Source organism: Cetorhinus maximus, chromosome 23 (assembly GCF_964194155.1).
Source record: "Cetorhinus maximus chromosome 23, sCetMax3.hap1.1, whole genome shotgun sequence".
Classification (NCBI taxonomy): Eukaryota; Metazoa; Chordata; class Chondrichthyes; order Lamniformes; family Cetorhinidae; genus Cetorhinus; species Cetorhinus maximus.
Window position 1 is genome coordinate 7251586 of NC_135901.1, and position 20488 is coordinate 7272073.

Genomic DNA, 20488 nt, shown 5'->3' on the forward strand with positions numbered 1-20488 from the left:
CGTTCGCCAAACACACAAAAAGACCCCGGTTTGAAATTGGACAGAAACATTATCAAAACCTGTACATGTAAATGTGAAGAGAAGTTCGATAATTCACTTGTGTTGTTAAATATTAAATACAGTATCGTACGGCCACGTGGCAATTGCTCTTCCAGATGCGCTGAAAAACATCCCACAAACGAAAAACAAGCACATTTCATCACACACGAAACAGTAAAGTTTATGAACCATTTTCAACTGTCACTCGGTAGACCTATTAGCAGTTTGTTTACATACTTACTCCCCGTCTCAAAGATGGCTAATAGCAATGAGTGCTCCTAAAGACTAGCAAGACAAGCGATACTGTAATTGAAACCGAGGAAATGGCAGATATGCCACAGGATCACTTTGTATCGGGCTTCAGAATAGAGGAAGAGGAAAAACTACCAGGGAACCGAGGAAGCCACGACTCGGTGCAGGTCTGGTGACATCCCTCCTTTCATATTCAGTACGGAAAAAAGAGACATGAACGGGATGTAGGCGCCAGAATGTAAAAGATGCCATGAGCCTATTTGAAAGAAGTGCAGGGGATTTCTCCCCGCTTCCTGGTCAATGTTTATCCCTCAATCAACGTCACAAAGACACATTCTCCGCTCATTATGACGTTAATGTTTGTGGGAGTTTGCTGAGCGGTGATTGGCAGCCGTGTTTCCGACATTGCCACAATGACGACACTTCACACTGTCCTTCATTGACTGGAAAGCGATTTGAGACATCCGCTGGTCGGGAAAGGTGCTATATAAATGCAAGCCTGTCTTTAATTATCAGAAACTCCAGTCCTCTGGTGACTGACCCTCGAGAGTGGAAACAGTTTCTCCTTAACTGCTCTATCAAACCGCCCGCCGCCGATCCCTTCCTCAGCCCAATAATTTTAAACAACACCATGAAAACTCAGTTTAACCTGCTTTGCTCTAAAGAAAACGATCCCGGCCTTTATAGTCTCTCTACAAAACTGAATGTGTTCACCCCTGAACATGGTGCAAGGCGGAACATTGTGACGAGATTTTGGAAAATGTTGTTCGTTGGCAGGTGGAAAAATGGAGGAGGAACCAAAGCAGGAAACCCAGTCTCCAGTTCTGTGAATATTTACAAACTCTTTAGGAAACGGAATCAGGGGAGAATGAAGGGTGAGCTGTCCGACTGACCAGGGCCTATCCGGAATGTTAAGCCATGCTGTCATGCAGCAGCACTCTGGGTCTCTGTTTCGGTGAAATGGAATTCAGCTGGTATTATCAGGGATGCTGCAGAAAGATTCATATAACAATGTAATCATAAAACCGCAAAGCACCATGTATCTATTCAATGGCATACGGGGCCTTTCCATAATCCTCTCTCGATCAGCTTTTTTAAGAGCAAACGAATTAATCTCAGTTTCCTTCCCTCTTTTAGTAAACCTGTTATTATTCTGAATATCAATTAATTGCACAATTCCCTTTTGAAAAAGGAGATTCTGCAGATTCCATGCCTAGTTTACCTTAATTAACACTGTTTCCCTCACCCAATGCCGTGAAGATTTAGACTAGTGCTTCTTACATAGCTATGCATATGAACACCATTTACTTTTTCTGTTGATTTCATATCGAATTGACAAAAGTGCTTATTTTTCTGATCAAACATCTCATTATTTCTGTGTTGATTTATACAATCTAATTACATTTTCTCCACAAACCGCTAATCGAGGGTGTTATATCACAGTGGGAAATCATTGTTACAGTTCAACAGAGCCCTGCCAAGATCAAAGGCTGGCATAGTTTGTTTCGTTTATTTGGTTTAAAATGCATTTGTTCTGGGAAGGTAATCTTACAGAATACATATTTGTTTAGGAAAAAGTGATGGTCTACCAGAATGTTTGGAGGATTCCAATGGTTAGACTGAGAGGTCATGTCATTTGTTACAGGAAGACAACTCTTGGTTTCCACCTGGTGCCTCAGTTTGTTTGAATTTCAAAATGCAGAAGGCTCGGTCCAGCAAATGTCTTAGGTAGCAATGCTTTCTGCTCAATCATTATGAACACACTTCTCCTCAGCAGAAGAAATTCAACAAACTTTTCTCAGCAATTTTCTTAACCTTATTCACCATTCAGTATTAATGTATTTGATATTGATGCCCTTGGTTGACTTGAGGCTCTCTGAAATAGACAACATCGAATTGCAAACTTGACTGGCAACCAAAAGAATGTAAGTCACCACGTAATGCATTTGATATGAGTCTGATTTGAGATGTAGCACAACAGTCAGCATTTCAACAAAATCAAAGAATTTTACAGGGAACAGGCTTGAGAATGATGCGTTAATTAGATCTGATCCCTCTTTGTCTGTGTTTATGAGCACACATGACACTGAGAAACCTTTGACATGGTGAGTAACTTTCTTAAGCTGCATCGAAAGACCCATTGATTTATCTTGTTGACTAAATGAGCTGCTAATATGTGAGCGCAGTAAAATACGAACATCTATCCGCTCAAGTGTGTCATGGAATCTCAGCAGGTGCTGATTTTGCTGCATTCACTTTGTGACCTCGGTGAGAGCAAACGCAATATTGCCTGCAACATAGGAAGTTCAGGTAAGCTTCCAAGACGCAAATCATCCTCACTATTTCATGAGTAAGTTTTCATAATGTTTCTGCCTGGTTTCGAACCGGGGACCTTTCGCGTGTAAGGCGAACGTGATAACCACTACACTACAGAAACTGCTGCGGTTGCACTGATCCTGTCCGGAATGCTAAACTGCGCTGTAACTCAGCAGCAATCTGGGTCTCTATTGCGGAGAAATGGAATACAGCTGATGTTCTCAGGAATTGAGACTGATGTAACAATGTAATCATAAAATGGCCTAGCACCATTTTTCCAAACAATGGCAAAAGAGGCCCTTCCAATATCCGATCTCAGGCCCCTTTTTAAACGAGAAAACTAATTCATCACAATTTGCTTCTCTCTCTTAATAATCCATTTCTTCTCCCTTTCATTAAATTACTCAATTCTCTTTTGAAAAAGTCGTTTCTGCAGAATCCATGCCTAGTTTGCCTAAATTCACAAGGTTCACATGACGATTTGGACTTGGGTTCCTAATTTACTTTGCGAGATGAACATGATGTAATTATGCAATTGATCTCATATCGAATTTGCAAAAGTGTTATTTTTTCAACCTGACTATTTTTACAATCTTATTACTTTTTCTCCACAGCCCTTCAATCGAGGGTGCGATACTACAGAGGAAAATGTTTGTTCCAGAGTTTAACAGGGCCCTGCCAAGATCGCGTGCTTCAGTTGTTCGTTTACTTCATTTGGTTTGAAATAATGTTGTTCCTGGACCGGAATCTAACAGAGGATAAATATTTGTGTAACAAACAGGGCAGTGCTGAGCTACCAGGGTGCTTAGAGGTTTCCAATGGTTGGACTGAGGGTCCATGTCACTTGTTGCAGGGAAGCAACTGTTGGTTTCAGCCTGGTGCCTCAGCTTGTTTTGAATTTCAAAATGTAGACGTGTCCATCCAGCAAATATCTCCAGGTGGAATGTTTTCTGCTCAATTATTAGAAACATGTGTCTTATCCTTGGCAGACAAAATTAAACAAACTTCACTCCCCGTATTTGTTCCATTATTCTATATTTAATATTAATATTGTATCTGTTATTGCTGCCTTTATTTGAATTAAGACTCTCTGAAACATACACCAAACTCGAATTGCAAACAAGACTGATAGACAAAAGAATGCCAGTCAACAGGTAATGCAAACCATGTGGTGCTCATTTGAAATTGAGCACAATTAGCTTTTAAACAAAATGCAAGAATTTTAATGGGAGCAGTTTTGAGAATGATGTGTTCATTATATTTGATCCCTCTTTGCTCCAGTGGAGAAGCCTTCTGGCGCCTTAATCGTGACCATGTAGAAGACAGTGGGGAAGTGAGCAAACCTGCACTGCGCCTCGGTTTCCACGACTCCCTCGGTCATTTTTCCTGATAATCTATTCTGAAGACCAATTATTTAAAGGAGTGATTCTGTCCCAGCTCTGTCATTGCCTCTGGTTCAATTGCAGCATCGCTTGCACCTGTCCTTATGCGCACACTTTAGCATGAGACATCTTTGAGATGGTGAGTAACGTTGTAAATCTGCATCGAAAACCCACTAAATTCTGTTGCTTGCCAGACGAACTGCTAAAATGCGTGCTCAGTCAAAAAATGAACATCTATTTCTACTCAGTGTGTCATGAAATTTCAGCGTTTCTGATTTTGCTGCATTCATTTTAAGGCCCAGGAAAGAGCAAAAGCTCCATGCCTGTAGCATGCGAGATTCAGGTAACATTCAACAACAAACCTGACATACACAAATTTTCCTCTCTCAAAATTGGCAAGCTTGGATAATGTTTCAGCCCGGTTTCAAACCGGTGATTTTTCACACGTGAGGCAAACGTGACAACCACTACACTACAGAAACATTGGCCAGACATGAATGCAGTGAGCCTATCTGGAATGATAAACCGTGCTGTCATGCAGCAGCGCTTTGGCTCTTTGGATGGGAGAAATGGAATTTATCTGCTATAATTAGGAATGCTGCAGGCAGACTCAGATAACAATGTCATCATAAAATGGCATAACACCATGTATCCATACAATGGCCCTTCCATCATCTTGTCTCTGTCAGTTTTTTAAAAGAACCAACGAATTAAGCCCAGTTTCCTTCTCTCTATTAGTGAATTTGTTATTTTTCTGCATATCAATGAATTGCACCATTCCCTGTTGAAAAAGGAGTTTCTGCAGATTACATGCCTAGTTTGCCTGAATTAACAACGTTTCCCTCACCCAATGCATTAAGGTTTAGACTTGTGTTCCTTACATAGCTATGCATATGAACATTATTTAGTTATCTCTTGTTTTCATATCGAATTGATGAAAGTGCTTATTTTTCTGATCAAACATCTCATTTTTTCTGAGTTATTTACACAATCTGATTACATTTGCTCCATGACTCGTTAATCGAGGGTGTTATATCACATAGGAAAATGATTGCTACAGTTAAACAGAGCCCTGCCAGGATCACATGCTGCAATAGGTCGTTTCGTTCAGTTGTCTAAATATAATTTTGTTCTGGGAATGTAATTTTACAGAATATATATTTCTTTAGGAAACAGGATAGTGCTGATCTACCACAAAGTTTGGAGAATTCCAATGGTTAGACTGAGAGGACATGTCACTTGTTACAGGAAGACAACTCTTGGTTTCCACCTGGTGTCTGTTTGTTTGAATTTCAAAATGTAGAAGGCTCGGTTCAGCAAATATCTTAGGCAGCAATGGTTTCTGCTCAATCATTATGAACACACTTCTCCTCCTCAGCAGAAGAAATTCAACAAACTTTTCTCAGCAATTTTTTACCTTATTCAACATTCAGTATTAATGTATTTGATATTGATGCCCTTGTTTGACTTGAGGCTCTCTGAAATAGACAACATCGAACTGCAAACTTGACTGGTAAACAAAAGAATGTAAGTCACCGGGTAATGCATTTGATATGGGTCTGATTTGAGATGTAGCACAACAGTCAGCATTTCAACAAGGAGTTTCTGCAGATTCCATGCCTAGTTTGCCTGAATTAACAACGTTTCCCTCAACCAATGCCATGAGGGTTTAGACTTGTGTTCCTTACATAGCTATGCATATGAACATTATTTACTTATCTCTTGATATCATATCGAATTGACGAAAGTGCTTATTTTTCTGATCAAACATCTCATTATTTCTGAGTTATTTACAAAATCTAATTACATTTGCTCCATGACTCGTTAATCGAGGGTGTTATATCATGGAGGAAAATGATTGCTACCGTTAAACAGAGCCCTGCCAGGATCACATGCTGAAATAGGCTTTTTCGTTCAGTTGGTTTAATATCATTTTGTTCTGGGAATGTAATTTTACAGAATATATCTTTCTTTAGGAAACAGGATAGTGCTGATCTACCAGAATGTTTGGAGGAGTCCAAGGGTTAGACTGAGAGGTCATGTCGCTTGTTACAGGAAGACAACTCTTGGTTTCCACCTGGTGTCTCAGTTTGTGTTGAGTTTCATAATGCAGAAGGCTCGGTCCTGCAAATATCTCAGGCAGCAATGCTTTCTGCTCACTCATTCGGAACAGCCTTCTCATCAGAAGACGAAATTCAACAAACATTTCTCAGCAATTTTTTATGTTATTCAACATTCAGTATTAATATATTTGACATTGATGCCCTCGGTTGACTTGAGACTCTCTGAAATATACAACAACATCGAATTGCAAACTTGACTGGCAAAAGAATGCCAGACACCAGGTAATGCACCTGATATGGGTCTGATTTGAGAAGCAGTCCAACAGTCAGCATTGCAACAAAATCAAAGAACTTTACAGGGAACAGGCTTGAGAATGATGCGTTAATGAGATCTGATCACTCTTTGTCTGTCTTTGTGAGCACACGTTACAATGAGACACCTTTGACATGGTGAGTAACTGTGTTAAGCTGCATCGAAAGACGTGCTGATTTTACTGCATGCATTTTATGATCTCGGTGAGAGCAAATGCATTGTGCCTGCAATATAGGAGATTCAGGTACGCTTAAAAGGTGCAAACTCTCCTCACTATTTAGTGAGTAAGTTTTCATAATGTTTCTGCTCGGTTTCGAACCGGGGACCTTTCGCGTGTGAGGCGAACGTGACAACCACTACACTACAGAAACTGCCGTGGTATTACGGAGCCTGTCCGCAATGCTACACTGCGCTGTAACACTGCAGCAATCTGGGTCTCTGCTGCAGACAAATTAAAAACAACTGCTATTCCCAGGAACGCTGCAGCGAGACTGATGTAACAATGTCATCATAAAATGGCCTAGTACCATGTATCCATGCAAAGGTATCAGAGGCCCTTCCATCATCCGATCCAAGGCACACTAAACGAGCACACTAATTAATTACAATTTGCTTCTCTCTCTTAATGAACCAGTTTTTTCCTCTCTTTCATTAAATTGCTGAATTCCCTTTTGAAAAAGTCGTTTCTGCAGAATCCATGCCTGGTTTGCCTTAATTCACAAGGTTTACATGACGATTTGGACGTGGTTTCCGAATATACTTCGCCAGATGAACATGATGCAATTATGCAATTGATCTCATATCAAATTTGCGAAAGTGTTATTTTTTCAACCTTGCTAGTTTTACAATCTTATTATTTTGCTCCACAGCCCTTCAGTCGAGGGTGCGAAGTTACAGAGGAAAATGTTTGTTCTAGAGTTTAACAGAGCCCTGCCAAGATCGTGTGCTTCAATTGTTCGTTTACTTCATTTGGTTTGAAATAATTTTGTTCCTGGACCGGAATCTTACAGGGGGTAAATATTTGTGTAACAAACAGGGCATTGCTGAGCTACCAGAATGTTTGGTAGATTCCAACGGTTGGACTGAGGGTCCAACTCACTTGTTGCAGGAACCAACTGTTGGTTTCTCCCTGGTGCCTCTGCTTGCTCTGACTTTCAAAATGTACACGTGTCCGTCCAGCAAATGACTCTGGGCGCAATGCTTTCTGCTCAATCATGAGGAACATCCGTCTTATCCTTGGCAGCCGAAATTAAACAAATCTCATTCCGTATTTGTTCCGTTATTCTATATTTAATATTATTATTGTATCTGTTATTGATGCCTTCATTTGAATTGAGACTCTCTGAAAGATGCACCAAACTCGAATTGTAAACATGCCTGATAGACAAAAGAATGCCAGTCAACGGGTAATGCAAACCATGTGGTGCTCATTTGAAATTGAGCACAATTAGCTTTTAAACAAAATGAAAGAAATGTAATGGGAGCAGTTTTGAGAATGATGCGTTCATTATATTTGATCCCTCTTTGCTCCAGGTGAGATGCCTTCTGGCGCCTTAATCACGACCATGTAGAAGACAGGGGGGAAGCCAGCAGATCTGCACTGCGCCTCGTTTTCCACGACTCCCACGGTCGTTTTTCCTGATACCCTATTCTGAAGACCGATTATTTAAAGGAGTGATTCTGTACCAGTTCTGTCATTTCCTCTGGTTCAATTGCAGCGTCACTAACGCCTGTCCTTGTGCACGCACTTTAGCATGAGACATCTTTGAGACGGTGAGTAATTACGTAAATCTGCATCGAAAACCCACTAAATTCTGTTGCTGACCGGACGAACTGCTAAAATGCGTGCCGAGTCAAGAAAACGAACATCTATTTCTACTCAGTGTGTCATGAAATTTCAGCGTTTCTGATTTTGCTGCATTCATTTTAAGGCCCAGGTAAGAGCAAAAGCACCATGCCTGTAGCATGCGAGATTCAGGTAACATTCAACAACAAACCTGACATACACAAATTTTCCTCTCTCAAAATTGGCAAGCTTGGATAATGTTTCTAATTGGTTTCAAACCGGTGATTTTTCGCGTGTGACGCGAACGTGATAACCAGTACACCACAGAAACATTGGCCAGACATAACTGCAGTGAGCCTATCTGGAATGTTAAACTGTGCTATCACGCAGCAGCTCTCTGGCTCTTTGGATGGGAGAAATGCAATTCAGCTGCCAGAATTTGGAATGCTGCAGGCAGATTCATATCACAATGTCATCATAAAATGGCATAGCACCATGTACCCATACCATGGCCCTTCCATCATCCTGTCTCAGTCAGCTTTTTAAAAGTGCCAACGAATTAACCCCAGTTTCCTTCTCTCTATTAGTGAACTTCTTATTTTTTTGCATATCAATTAATTGCATCATTCCCTTTTGAAAATGGAGTTTCTGCAGATTCCATGCCTAGTTTGCCTGAATTAACAACGTTTCCCTCAACCAATGCCATGAGCGTTTAGGCTTGTGTTCCTTACATAGCTATGCATATGAAAATTATTTACTTATCTCTTGATTTCATATCGAATTGACGAAAGTGCTTCTATTTCTGATCAAATGCCTGATTATTTCTGAGTTATTTACACAATCTAAATACATTTGCTCCACGACTCGTTAATCGAGGGTGTTATTTCACGGAGAAAAATGATTGCTACCATTAAACAGAGCCCTGCCAGGATCACATGCTGAAATAGGCCGTTTCTTTCAGTTGGTTTAATATAATTTTGTTCTGGGAATGTAATTTTACAGAATATATGTTTTTTTAGGAAACAGGATAGTGCTGATCTACCAGAATGTTTGGAGGAGTCCAAGCGTTAGACTGAGAGGTCATGTCGCTTGTTACAGGAAGACAACTCTTGGTGTCCACCTAGTGCTTCAGTTTGTTTTGAGTTTCATAATGCAGAAGGCTCGGTCCTGCAAATATCTCAGGCAACAATGTTTTCTGCTCAATCATTCGGAGCAGCCTTCTCATCAGAAGACGAAATTCAACAAACATTTCTCAGCAATTTTTTATGTTATTCAACATTCAGTATTAATATATTTGACATTGATGCCCCCGGTTGACTTGAGACTCTCTGAAATATACAACAACATCGAAATGCAAACTTGACTGGCAAATAAAAGAATGCCAGACACCAGGTAATGCACCTGATATGGGTCTGATTTGAGAGGCAGTCCAACAGTCAGCATTGCAACAAAATCAAAGAACTTTACAGGGAACAGGCTTGAGAATGATGCGGTGAATAGATCTGAACACTCTTTGTCTGTCTTTGTGAGCACACGTTACAATGAGACACCTTTGACATGGTGAGTAACTGTGTTAAGCTGCATCGAAGGACGTGCTGATTTTGCTGCATGCATTTTATGACCTCGGTGAGAGCAAATGCATTATGCCTGTAATATATGAGATTCAGGTAAGCTTCAACGGTGCAAATTATTCTCACTATTGAATGAGTAAGTTTTCATAATGTTTCTGCCCGGTTTCGAACCGGGGACCTTTCGCGTGTTAGGCGAACGTGATAACCACTACACTACAGAAACTGCCGTACATTTATGGAGCTTGTCCGCAATGCTAAACTGCGCTGTAACACTGCAGCAATCTGGGTTCGTGCTGCAGAGAAATTAAATACAGCTGCGATTCTCAGGAACGCTGCAGCGAGACTGATGTTACAACGTCATCATAAAATGGCCTAGCACCATGTATCCATGCAAAGGCATAAGGGGCCCTTCCATCATCCGATCCGAGGCACACTAAACGAGCGCACTAATTAATTACAATTTGCTTCTCTCTCTTAGTGAACCAGTTTTTTCCTCTCTTTCATTAAATTGCTGAATTCCCTTTTGAAAAAGTCGTTTCTGCAGAATTCACGCCTGGTTTCCCTTGATTCACAAGGTTCACTTGACGATTTGGACTTGGGTTCCTAATATACTTCGCCAGATGAACATGATGTAATTTTGCAATTGATCTCATCGAATTTGCGAAAGTGTTATTTTTTTCAACCTTACTATTTTTACAATCTCATTACTTTTGCTCCACAGCCCTTCAATCGAAGGTGCGATATTACAGAGGAAAATGTTTGTTTCGGAGTTTAACAGGGCCCTGCCAAGATTGCATGCTTCAATTGTTCGTTTATTTCATTTGATTTGAAATAATTTTGTTCCTGGACCGGAATCTTACAGAGGATAAATATTGGTGTAACAAACAGGGCAGTGCTGAGCTACCAGAATGTTTGGAGGATTCCAACGGTTGGACTGAGGGTCCAACTCAATTGTTGCAGGAACTAACTGTAGGTTTCACCCTGGTGCCTCTGCTTGCTCTGAATTTCAAATGTACACGTATCCGTCCAGCAAATGACTCTGGGTGCAATGCTTTCTGCTCAATCATGAGGAACATCCGTCTTATCCTTGGCAGCCGAAATTAAACAAATCTCGTTCCGTATTTGTTCCGCTATTCTATATTTAATATTAACATTGTATCTGTTATTGATGCCTTCATTTGAATTGAGACTCTCTGAAAGATGCACCAAACTCGAATTGCAAACATGACTGATAGACAAAAGAATGCCAGTCAACAGGTAATGCAAACCATGTGGTGCTCATTTGAAATTGAGCACAATTAGCTTTTAAACAAAATGAAAGAAATTTAATGGGAGCAGTTTTGAGAATGATGCGTTCATTATATTTGATCCCTCTTTCCTCCAGGTGACAAGCCTTCTGGCACCTTAACCATGACCATGTAGCAGACAGGAGGGAAGCAAGCAGATCTGCACTGCACCTCGGTTTCCACGACTCCCTCGGTCGTTTTTTCTGATATTCTATTCTGAACACCGATTATTTAAAGGAGTGATTCTGTACCAGTTCCGTCATTTACTCTGGTTCAATTGCAGCATCGCTTGCGCCTGTCCTTATGCGCGCACTTTAGCATGAGACATCTTTGAGACGGTGAGTAATGATGTAAATCTGCATCGAAAACCCACTAAATTCTGTTGCTGACCGGACGAACTGCTAAAATGCGTGCCGAGTCAAAAAAGGAACATCTATTTCTACTCAGTGTTTCAAGAAATTTCAGCGTTTCTGATTTTGCTGCATTCATTTTAAGGCCCAGGTAAGAGCAAAAGCTCCATGCCTGAAGCATGTGAGATTCAGGTAACATTCAACAACAAACCTGACATACACAAATTTTCCTCTCTCAAAATTGGCCAGCTTGGATAATGTTTCTGCCCGGTTTCAAACCAGTGATTTTTCACGCGTGAGGCGAACGTGATAACCACTAATCTGGGTCTCTGTTGTGGAGAAATGAAATACAGCTGCTATTCTCAGGAACGCTGCAGCAAGCTGATGTAACAATGTCATCATAAAATGGCTGACCAGAATCTTACAGAGGATAAACAGTTGTGTAACAAACAGGGCAGTGCTGAGCTACCAAAATGTTTGGAGGATTGCAACGGCTGGACTGAGGGTCCAAGTCACTTGTTGCAGGAAGACAACTGTTCGTTTCACCCTGGTGCCTCAGCTTGCTCTGAGTTTCAACATGTACACGTGTCCGTCCAGCAAATGTTTCCGGGTGCAATGCTTTCTGCTCAATCATGAGGAACACCTGTCTTATCCTTGCGAGATGAAATTGAACAAACTTTACTCAGTATTTGTTCCGTTATTCTATATTTAATATTAATAGTTGATCTATTATTGATGCCTTCATTGGAATTGAGACTCTCTGAAATATATACCAACCTCGAAATTCAAACATGACTGATATCCGAAAGAATGCCAGTCAACAGGTAATGCAAACCATGTGGTGCTCTTTTAAAATTGAGCACAGTGAGCTTTTAAACAAAATCCAAAAATTTTACTGGGAGCAGTTTTGAGAATGATACGTTCATTATATTTGATCCCTCTTTGCTCCAGGTGAGAAGCCTTCTGGGGCCTAAATCGCCTCCATGTAGAAGACAGCAGGGAAGCCAGCAGGTCTGCACTGCGCCTCGGTTTCCAAGAGTCCCTGGGCCATTTTTCCTGCTACTTTATTCTGAAGACCGATTATTTAAAGATGTGATCATTTCTTCTGTTTCAATTACACGATAGCTTGCGCCTGTCCGAATGAGCAGACTTTACTATGAGACGTCTTTGAGATCGTGGGTAACGATGTAAATCTGCACAGAAAACCCATTAAATTCTGTTGCTGTTCGGACAAACTGCTAAAATGTGCCGAGTCAAAAAATGAACATCTATTTCTATTCAGTGTGTCATGAAATTTCAGCGCTTCTGATTATGCTGCACTCATTTTAAAGCTCAGGTAAGAGCAAAAGCACCATTTCTGTAGCATGCGAGATTCAGGTAAAATATAACAACAAACCTGAATGACGCAAATTTCCCTCTCGAGATTAGCGAGATAGGATAATGCTTCTGCTAGGGTTTCGAATCATGGGCTTTTAACGTGTGAGGCGAACGTGAAAACCACTACACGACAGAAACACTGGGCAACCACCACGACAGTGATCTTATCTGGAATGTTAAACTGAGCTGTCACTCAGCAGCTGCCTGGCTATTTGGTTGGGAGAAATGGAATTCAGCTGCTAGAATTTGGAATGCTGCAGACAGACTCATATGACAATGTCATCATAAAATGGCATAACACCATGTATTCATACAAGGGCCCTTCCATCATCCTGTCTCTGCCAGATTTTTTAAAGAGCAAGCAAATTAACTTCAGTTTCCTTCTCTCTTTTAGTAAACCTGTTATTTTTCTGAATATCAATTAATTGCACAATTCCCTTTCAAAATGGAGTTTCTGCAGATTCCGTGCCTCGTTTGCCTTAAATGACATTGTTTCCCTCACCCAATGCCGTGAAGATTTAGATTTGTGTTCCTTACATAGCTATGCATATGAACATTATTTACTTTTCCTCTTGATTTCATGTCGAATTGACGAAAGTGCTCATTTTTCTGATCAAACATCGCATTATTTCTGAGGTATTTACACAATCTAATTACCTTTGCCCCACGACTCATTATTCCAGGGTGTTAAGAGGAAAATGATTGCTACAGTTAAACAGAGCCCTGCCAGGATCACATGCTGAAATAGATAGTTTCATTCAGTTGGTTTCATTTAATTTTGTTCTGGGAATGTAATTTTACAGATTATATTTTCCTTTAGGAAACAGGGCAATGCTGATCTACCAGAATGTTTGGAGGATTCCACTGGTTAGACTGAGAGGTCAGGTCACTTATTACAGGAAGGCAACTCTTGGTTTTCACCTGGTGAAACAGTTTTTTTAAAATTTCATAATGCAGAATGCTCGGTCCAGCAAATGTCTCAGGCAGCAATGCTTTCTGCTCAATCATTATTAACACCCTTCTCCTCCTCAGAAGACGAAATTCAACAAACTTTACTCTGCATTTATTTTACGTTATTCAACATTCAGTATTAATATATTTCTATTTGATATTGAAGCCCTCGGTTGACTTGAGACTCTCTGAAATATACAACAACATCGAATTGCAAACGTGACTGGCAAGCAAAAGAATGCCAGACACCAGGTAATGCACTTGATATGGGTCTGATTTGAGATTTAGCACAACAGTCAGCATTTCAACAAAATCATCAAAGAATTTTACAGGGAACAGGTTTGAGAATGACACATTAATTATATTTGTTCCCTCCGTGAGCACACATTACTATGAAACATCATTGACATGTTGAGTAACTGTTAATCTGCATCGAAACACCCATTAATTTCTGTTGACTGAACAAACTGCTAATATGTGAGCGCAGTGAAATATGAACATCTATTTCCACTCATTTTGCTGCATTCATGTTATGACCTCGGTGAGAGCAAATGCAATATGCCGATAACATAGGAACTCAGGTAAGTTTCAATGATGCAAATTATCCTAATTATTTAATGAGAAAGTTTTAACAATGCTGTTGCCCGGTTTCGGACCGGGGACTTTTCGCGTGTTAGGCGAATGTGATAACCACTACACTACAGAAACTGCCATGGCTGCAGTGAGCCTGTCTGGAAACTGTGCTCGAACGCAGCAGCACTCTGGGTCTCTGTTTCGGAGAAATGGAATTCAGCTGCTCTTATGGGAACGCTGCAGCGAGGCTGATATAACAATGTAATCATAAAATGGCCTAGCACCATGTATCCATACAATGGCAACAGAGGCCCTTCCATCATCCGATCTCAGGCCCCTTTTTAAACGAGGAAACTAATTAATCACAATTTGTTTCTCTCTCTTAAACAAGTTTTTTATTCCTCCCTTTCATTAAATTGCTGAATTCCCTTTTGAAAAAGTCATTTCTGCAGAATCCGTACCTAGTTTCCCTTAATTCACAAGGTTCACATGACGATTTGGACTAATATACTTTACCATATGAACATGATGTAATTATGCAATTGATCTCATATCTAATTTACGAAAGTGTTCTTTTCTCTGATCAAACATCTCATTATATCCGAGTTGATTTATACAATCTTATTACTTTTGCGCCACAACCCTTCAATCAAGGGTGCTATATTACAGAGGAAAATGTTTGTTAAGGAGTTTAACAGAGCCCTGTCAAGATCGCATGCTTCAATAGTTTGTTTCCTTCATTTGGTTTGAAATAATTTTCTTCCTGGACTGGAATATTACAGAGGATAAATATTTGTGTAGAAAACAGGGCAGTGCTGAGTCACCAGAATGTTTGGAGGTTTCCAATGGTTGGACTGACCAGGGAAGCTGACAAGCAAGCCTTCAAAATCACTGATGATCATTTCTTTACCTGTTACTGCCCTTCAGTTCACTGACACTGCCGACAGGTTTCTCACACAAAATGGTTTGTTTGTTTAACGTTTGGTCACCGGCCATCGAGCTCAGGCCATGATGGAGAAAGCATTGACTCCGAACCACCTGGGTCCACCATCACCAGCTCCGTGTTGTCCTGTCCATCATTCTTGTGTCAGTTAATCCATCCTGCCTCGCTCTCTATTACAGATCTTCCCTTTTGTTCTTTTTACGGAGTGACTCCTGACTTTTCAATCAGCTGGAAATAGCAGGCAGAGAGAGAAACAGAGTTAATGTTTTTTTTCCCTCATTCGTTCATGGGATGTGGGCATCACTGGCTAAGCCAGCATTTATTGCCCATCCTTAAATTGCCTATTTTTTCAGGGGGCAGTTAAGAGTCAGCCACATGTAGGCTAGTCCAGGTAAGGACAGCGGATTTCCTTCCCTAAGGGACATTAGTGAACCAGATGGGGTTTTGCAGACTTTTAATTCCAGATTTTTGTTGAATTCAAATTTCACCACCTGCTATGGTTGGACCACCAGAGCATTACCCTAGATCTCTGGAATACCAGTCCAGTGAAAATACCACTATGCTACATCAAAACTGGTAAATGCTAGAGATGTAACAGGTTTGAAACAGATACAGAGGAGAGGAGGAAAGAATAAAAGGGAAGGTCTGTGATAGGTTGGGAGGGGCAGGGGAGATGGAGGGGGCAGCGGACTGGTATTGTCACTGGGCTAGTATTCCAAAGGCCCAGGGTAGTGTTTGAATCCCACCATGGAAGGCGGTGAAATTTGAATTAAATCTAAATGATGAAACCATCAATTGTCATTAAAAACTCATCCAATTCACAAATGTCCTTTAGGAAATCTGCTGTCCTTACCTGGTCTGGCCTACATGTGAATCTAGATGCACAATAATGTGGTTGACTCTGAAATGGCTAAGCAAACCACTCGGTTCTCAAGAGCAATTAGGAATGGCCAATATAATGTTGGCCCAGCAGTACTGCCTACATCCCATGAATGAATGAAAAAAGCACAAAAGGGATGATGATGCCATTCTGTATCAATCAGTTCTCTCTGCTCTCAGTTCTGTCCCACACTGAAAACTCTTAATCCTTCCCCTCCGTTACCCGGGACAAACATTTCGTTCTTCACTGTGACTTGGATTATTTCAGGTGCAGTTCCTTAATTTCCTTCCTGTAATCTTATGAATTAGACCATTCTCAACTGATCGGATGTGGACCCGATGCTATCAGCCCTCCAGGAAGTGACTATTCTAATTCTGTGACTCTGAGCAGTTCTGTTGGTGCAGGGGCTTGAGTGGAACTTGTCACTTTTAAACTGTCATAAGAACATAAGAAATAAGAACAGGAGTAGACCATTCGGCCCCTCAAGCCTGCTCCGCCATTCAATAAGGTCATGGCTGATCTTGTGTTTCGATTTCCATATTCCCATCTAACTCCGATAGCCTTTGATTCCCTTGCCTAACAAGAATCTATCTACCTCTGACTTAAAAATATTCAATCATCATTCATTGCATATCAGACCCGCACCTACAAACTGCTCTCCCACTCTTCCAGTGAAGAAAAGAGCAGTTTTCACTCCTAACCCAACAACTGTGATGTTAACAAAGCAGGATGGAGACAGACTCCATTTAAATGCGGTGACACTACTGGAGGAATGGAGAGCTGGGGTTCACTCCGGAAAACAGCAGCAATGTTTAAAGTTAATAATCTGAATCTGTGCTTGATGTATTAGGAGGTTTAGCCCATATTGGAGTATCTTGCATCCCAGGGATGGGCAGTAATCCGCTGATTGAAGTTGCTGTCACTGCTTTCTGTTCGCAGTGGGTGATTGGTGAGGGTGGGGCAAAATCCTACTGCTTTTCCTTGTCTCACTCACGATGGAGCAGGGAAGACAGAATCGTTGATGGATTTGTTGCCCTGTCTGAAATGTAGCTTTGACCGACTGTTGGTGATGGAGATCATGCTGCAGGAGCCTTCAATAATCTTACACAAATCAGCTGGCAAATGCAGCTTTGAGGGAAGCTTTCTGAACCATCAGGACTGGAAATGGAAACAAGTGATAGATTCTGTCTAGTTTCAGTGTGTACAGACTGTAGAGGGGAAGAGCTAATGTCACATGGCTGTAAGGTATTACATACAGTTAATATTTAACAATAAAGATCAATTATTGCTCACACTTAAAATATGTTTTGATAATGCTTCTGCCTGGTTTCAAACTGGGGACCCAGGAACTCTTGTTCCTATTTCTTATGATTGATAATCAATGTATATCGATAAACCTGTAGCAGACCTATATACTCTGCATTTTAATTGGATTTATCAGATGCGTGCACCACTATGAGCTGGGTTGTGGACTGTAATGTCTTCACTCTTCTCTGGTGATCTTCTCCAGAAAGGCTGGTGTAGATAGAATCACTTGGTCTGCCAGATACAGTCACTGTGAGAATGATAATGGAACAATTTTCTGTCAAATGTTCAGTGACACCCGATCACTTACCGAGTGATTATGTAAAAATCTAATTCAAAAAATCACAGCCACTGCCAATGAGGGAGGGAAGGAAGCAGCAGAGGCAGCTGATCAGATTGTCTCAATCTTAGTGACAAAGAAGCTCCATGATCTCCTCACACTTGTTGTTGGAGGTGAGGATGGAGGGGACAGGGGTGAGAGAGAGCACTTCAGAAGGAAGTAACTTGGGTTAGAAATATTGAAAAGACTCAAGACACTGTGTGTTTAACACAAAGCTAATCTAATTGACCTTTATCTACAATATTAGCCCGAATAACTGGGCTGGAGTTTATTAATATCATCAGAAATAGACCCCAACACACATAATTCAGTTCTGGATGTGATTAACAGCAAAATCCAACCATTGTCATTACTTGTGAACTTGCTGGTGTCTCTGCAGTGTAGATAAATAAGCAAATCCCTTCCCACATTCAGAGCATGGAAATAGTCTCTCCCCAGTGTGAACTCGCTGATGTGTCAGCAGGTTGGATAACTGGGTAAAACCCTTCCCACATTCAGAGCAGGTGAACGGACTCTCCCCAGTATGAACTCACTGGTGTCTCAAGGTTGGATGGGTGGGTGAACCCCTTCCTACATTCAAGGCAGATGAATGGTCACCCCCACAGTGTGAATTCGCTGGTGTACAATGAGTTGAGATGATCGCTTGAACCCAGTCCCGCAGTGAGAGCACCTGAACGGCCTCTTCCCATTGTGAACACTTTGATGAGGCATCAGGTCCTGGGGGCTTTTACAACACTTCCCACAGTCTGGGCATTTAAAAGGTCTCTCGTCTGTTTGAACTCGCTGGTGTGTCAGCAGATGGGATTGCTGACTGAATCCCTTCCCACACATGGAGCAGGAGAATGGCCTCTCATCACTGTGCCCATGCTGGTGTCTCAGCAGTTTGGATGACTGAGTGAATCCCTTCCCACACACAGAGCAGGTGAACGGCCTCTCCCCAGTGTGACTGTACTTGTGCGTAGTGAGTTGAGACAACCACCTGAACCCAGTCCCGCAGCGAGAGCACCTGAATGGTCTCTCGTCAGTGTGAACACGTTGATGGCGCGTCAGTTCCATGGAACCTTTATAGCACTTCCTGCAGTCCGGACATTTAAAATGTCTCTCCTCAGTGTGAACTCGCTGGTTTGTCCGCAGGTTAGATGACTGAATGAATCCCTTCCCACGCTTAGAGCAGGTGAATGGCCTCTCCCCAGAGTGAACTCGCTGGTGTCTCAGTAAGGTCGATGACTCAGTGAATCTCTTTTCACATAGAGAGCAGGTGAACGGTCTCTCTCCAGTGTGAACTCGCTGGTGTGTTAACAGGTGGGATGACTGATTAAATCCCTTTTCGCACTTGGAGCAGGTGAAGGGTTTCTCCCCGGTGTGAACCTGCTGGTGTCTCAACATGTTTGAAAATCGAGTGAATCCCTTTTCACACACGGGGCAGGTGTACAGCTTCTCCCCGGTGTGACTGTATCGATGAATTTCCAGATCAGAGGGATAACTGAATCCCTTCTCACTGTCCCCACATTGTCCACATGGACTCTCCCTGTTTCGGTTACAGTTGAACATCCCCAGTTTGGTCAATCGGTTGAATCCACATCCACACGCGGAACACATGTTAAGGTTTCTCTGCGCTGTGAATGCTGCTCTCTCCTTCCAGTTTGCTGATGACATTCAGTCCTGATGAATCGAATGGCTCGGTTAGCTTGTAGTAATGTCCATTCTCAGCTTCGCATCTACGAATCCTCTCCCTGTAAAACAAGTTTGCATCAGAAATTACTGGAAAAAATTGAGAAACTGAGGATGGACAGTTTTCTCGCTTTGCATTATTTTTGTTCCTTCAAAACCTGCTCTCCATGCTCTTGGTGTTGCAATCAGTCTCTCTCACAATGTCTTTGCCCCTTTTAATGACAACAACACAGAGGGACAGTGTCCCTTTAAATATGCCGATCATCTGCCGGCGCCATGCATACTCAGTCAGCTCAAACTAACCGGGCCGGCACTGTGCCCGCGCATTGGAGTCATAGAATTATACAGCACAGAAACAGGCCCTTCGGCCCATCGTGTCCATTCTGGCCATTAAGCACCTATCTATTCTAATCCCATTTTTCGGTATTTGGCCTGTATCCCTGTATGTTATGGCGTTTCAAGTGTTCATCTAAATACTTCTTAAACATTGTGAAGGTTCCTGCCTCTACCACCCCCTCAGGCTCCAACCACCATCTGGGTGAAAAAAATATTCCTCAAATACCCTCTAAACCTCCTTCCCCTTACCTTAAATCTATGCCCTCTGGTTATTGATACCTCCGCAAAGGGGAAAAGTTTCTTCCTATCTACCCTATCGATGCCCCTCATAATTTGTACGCCTCTATCAGGTCCCCTCTCGGCCTTCTCTATTCTAAGGAAAACAACCCCAGCCTATCCAGTCTCTGAAACGCTCCAGCCCAGGTAACACCCTGGTGAATCTCCTCTGCACCCTCTCCAGTGCAATCACATCCTTCCTATAGTGTGGGTGACCAAAGCTGCACACAGTCCTCCAGCTGTGGCCAAATAGTGTTTTATCCAGCTGCAACATAACCTCCCTTGGGCTGGGGAAGGCGGCCGTTGACAGAAAGTGAGTTTTCCCAAACCAAGTGAGTGAGCTGGATGATGGGGGGGAAGAGGCGGATGGAGAAAGAATCAAATTAAATACAAAACCGGAGAGTCCAACTGGGGCTCGCAGGAGCGGAGCGGATAAGACAGCGGCACTCGGAAGTGACGACATAATGATGCTTTGGGG

The 20488-nt window shown here is 41.8% G+C and overlaps 3 non-coding genes across 3 annotated transcripts; all 3 read right to left on the reverse strand.

Moving 5' to 3' along the window:
* Positions 1–2655: 2655 nt before the first annotated feature.
* trnav-uac (transfer RNA valine (anticodon UAC)) lies at positions 2656–2728 on the reverse strand. Its single transcript has one exon. It is a non-coding gene; the product is annotated as a tRNA-Val (tRNA).
* Positions 2729–6663: 3935 nt separating this feature from the next.
* Positions 6664–6736, reverse strand: trnav-cac (transfer RNA valine (anticodon CAC)). Its single transcript has one exon. It is a non-coding gene; the product is annotated as a tRNA-Val (tRNA).
* Positions 6737–9872: 3136 nt separating this feature from the next.
* Positions 9873–9945, reverse strand: trnav-aac (transfer RNA valine (anticodon AAC)). The gene has a single exon. It is a non-coding gene; the product is annotated as a tRNA-Val (tRNA).
* Between the last annotated feature and the right edge of the window lie 10543 nt (positions 9946–20488).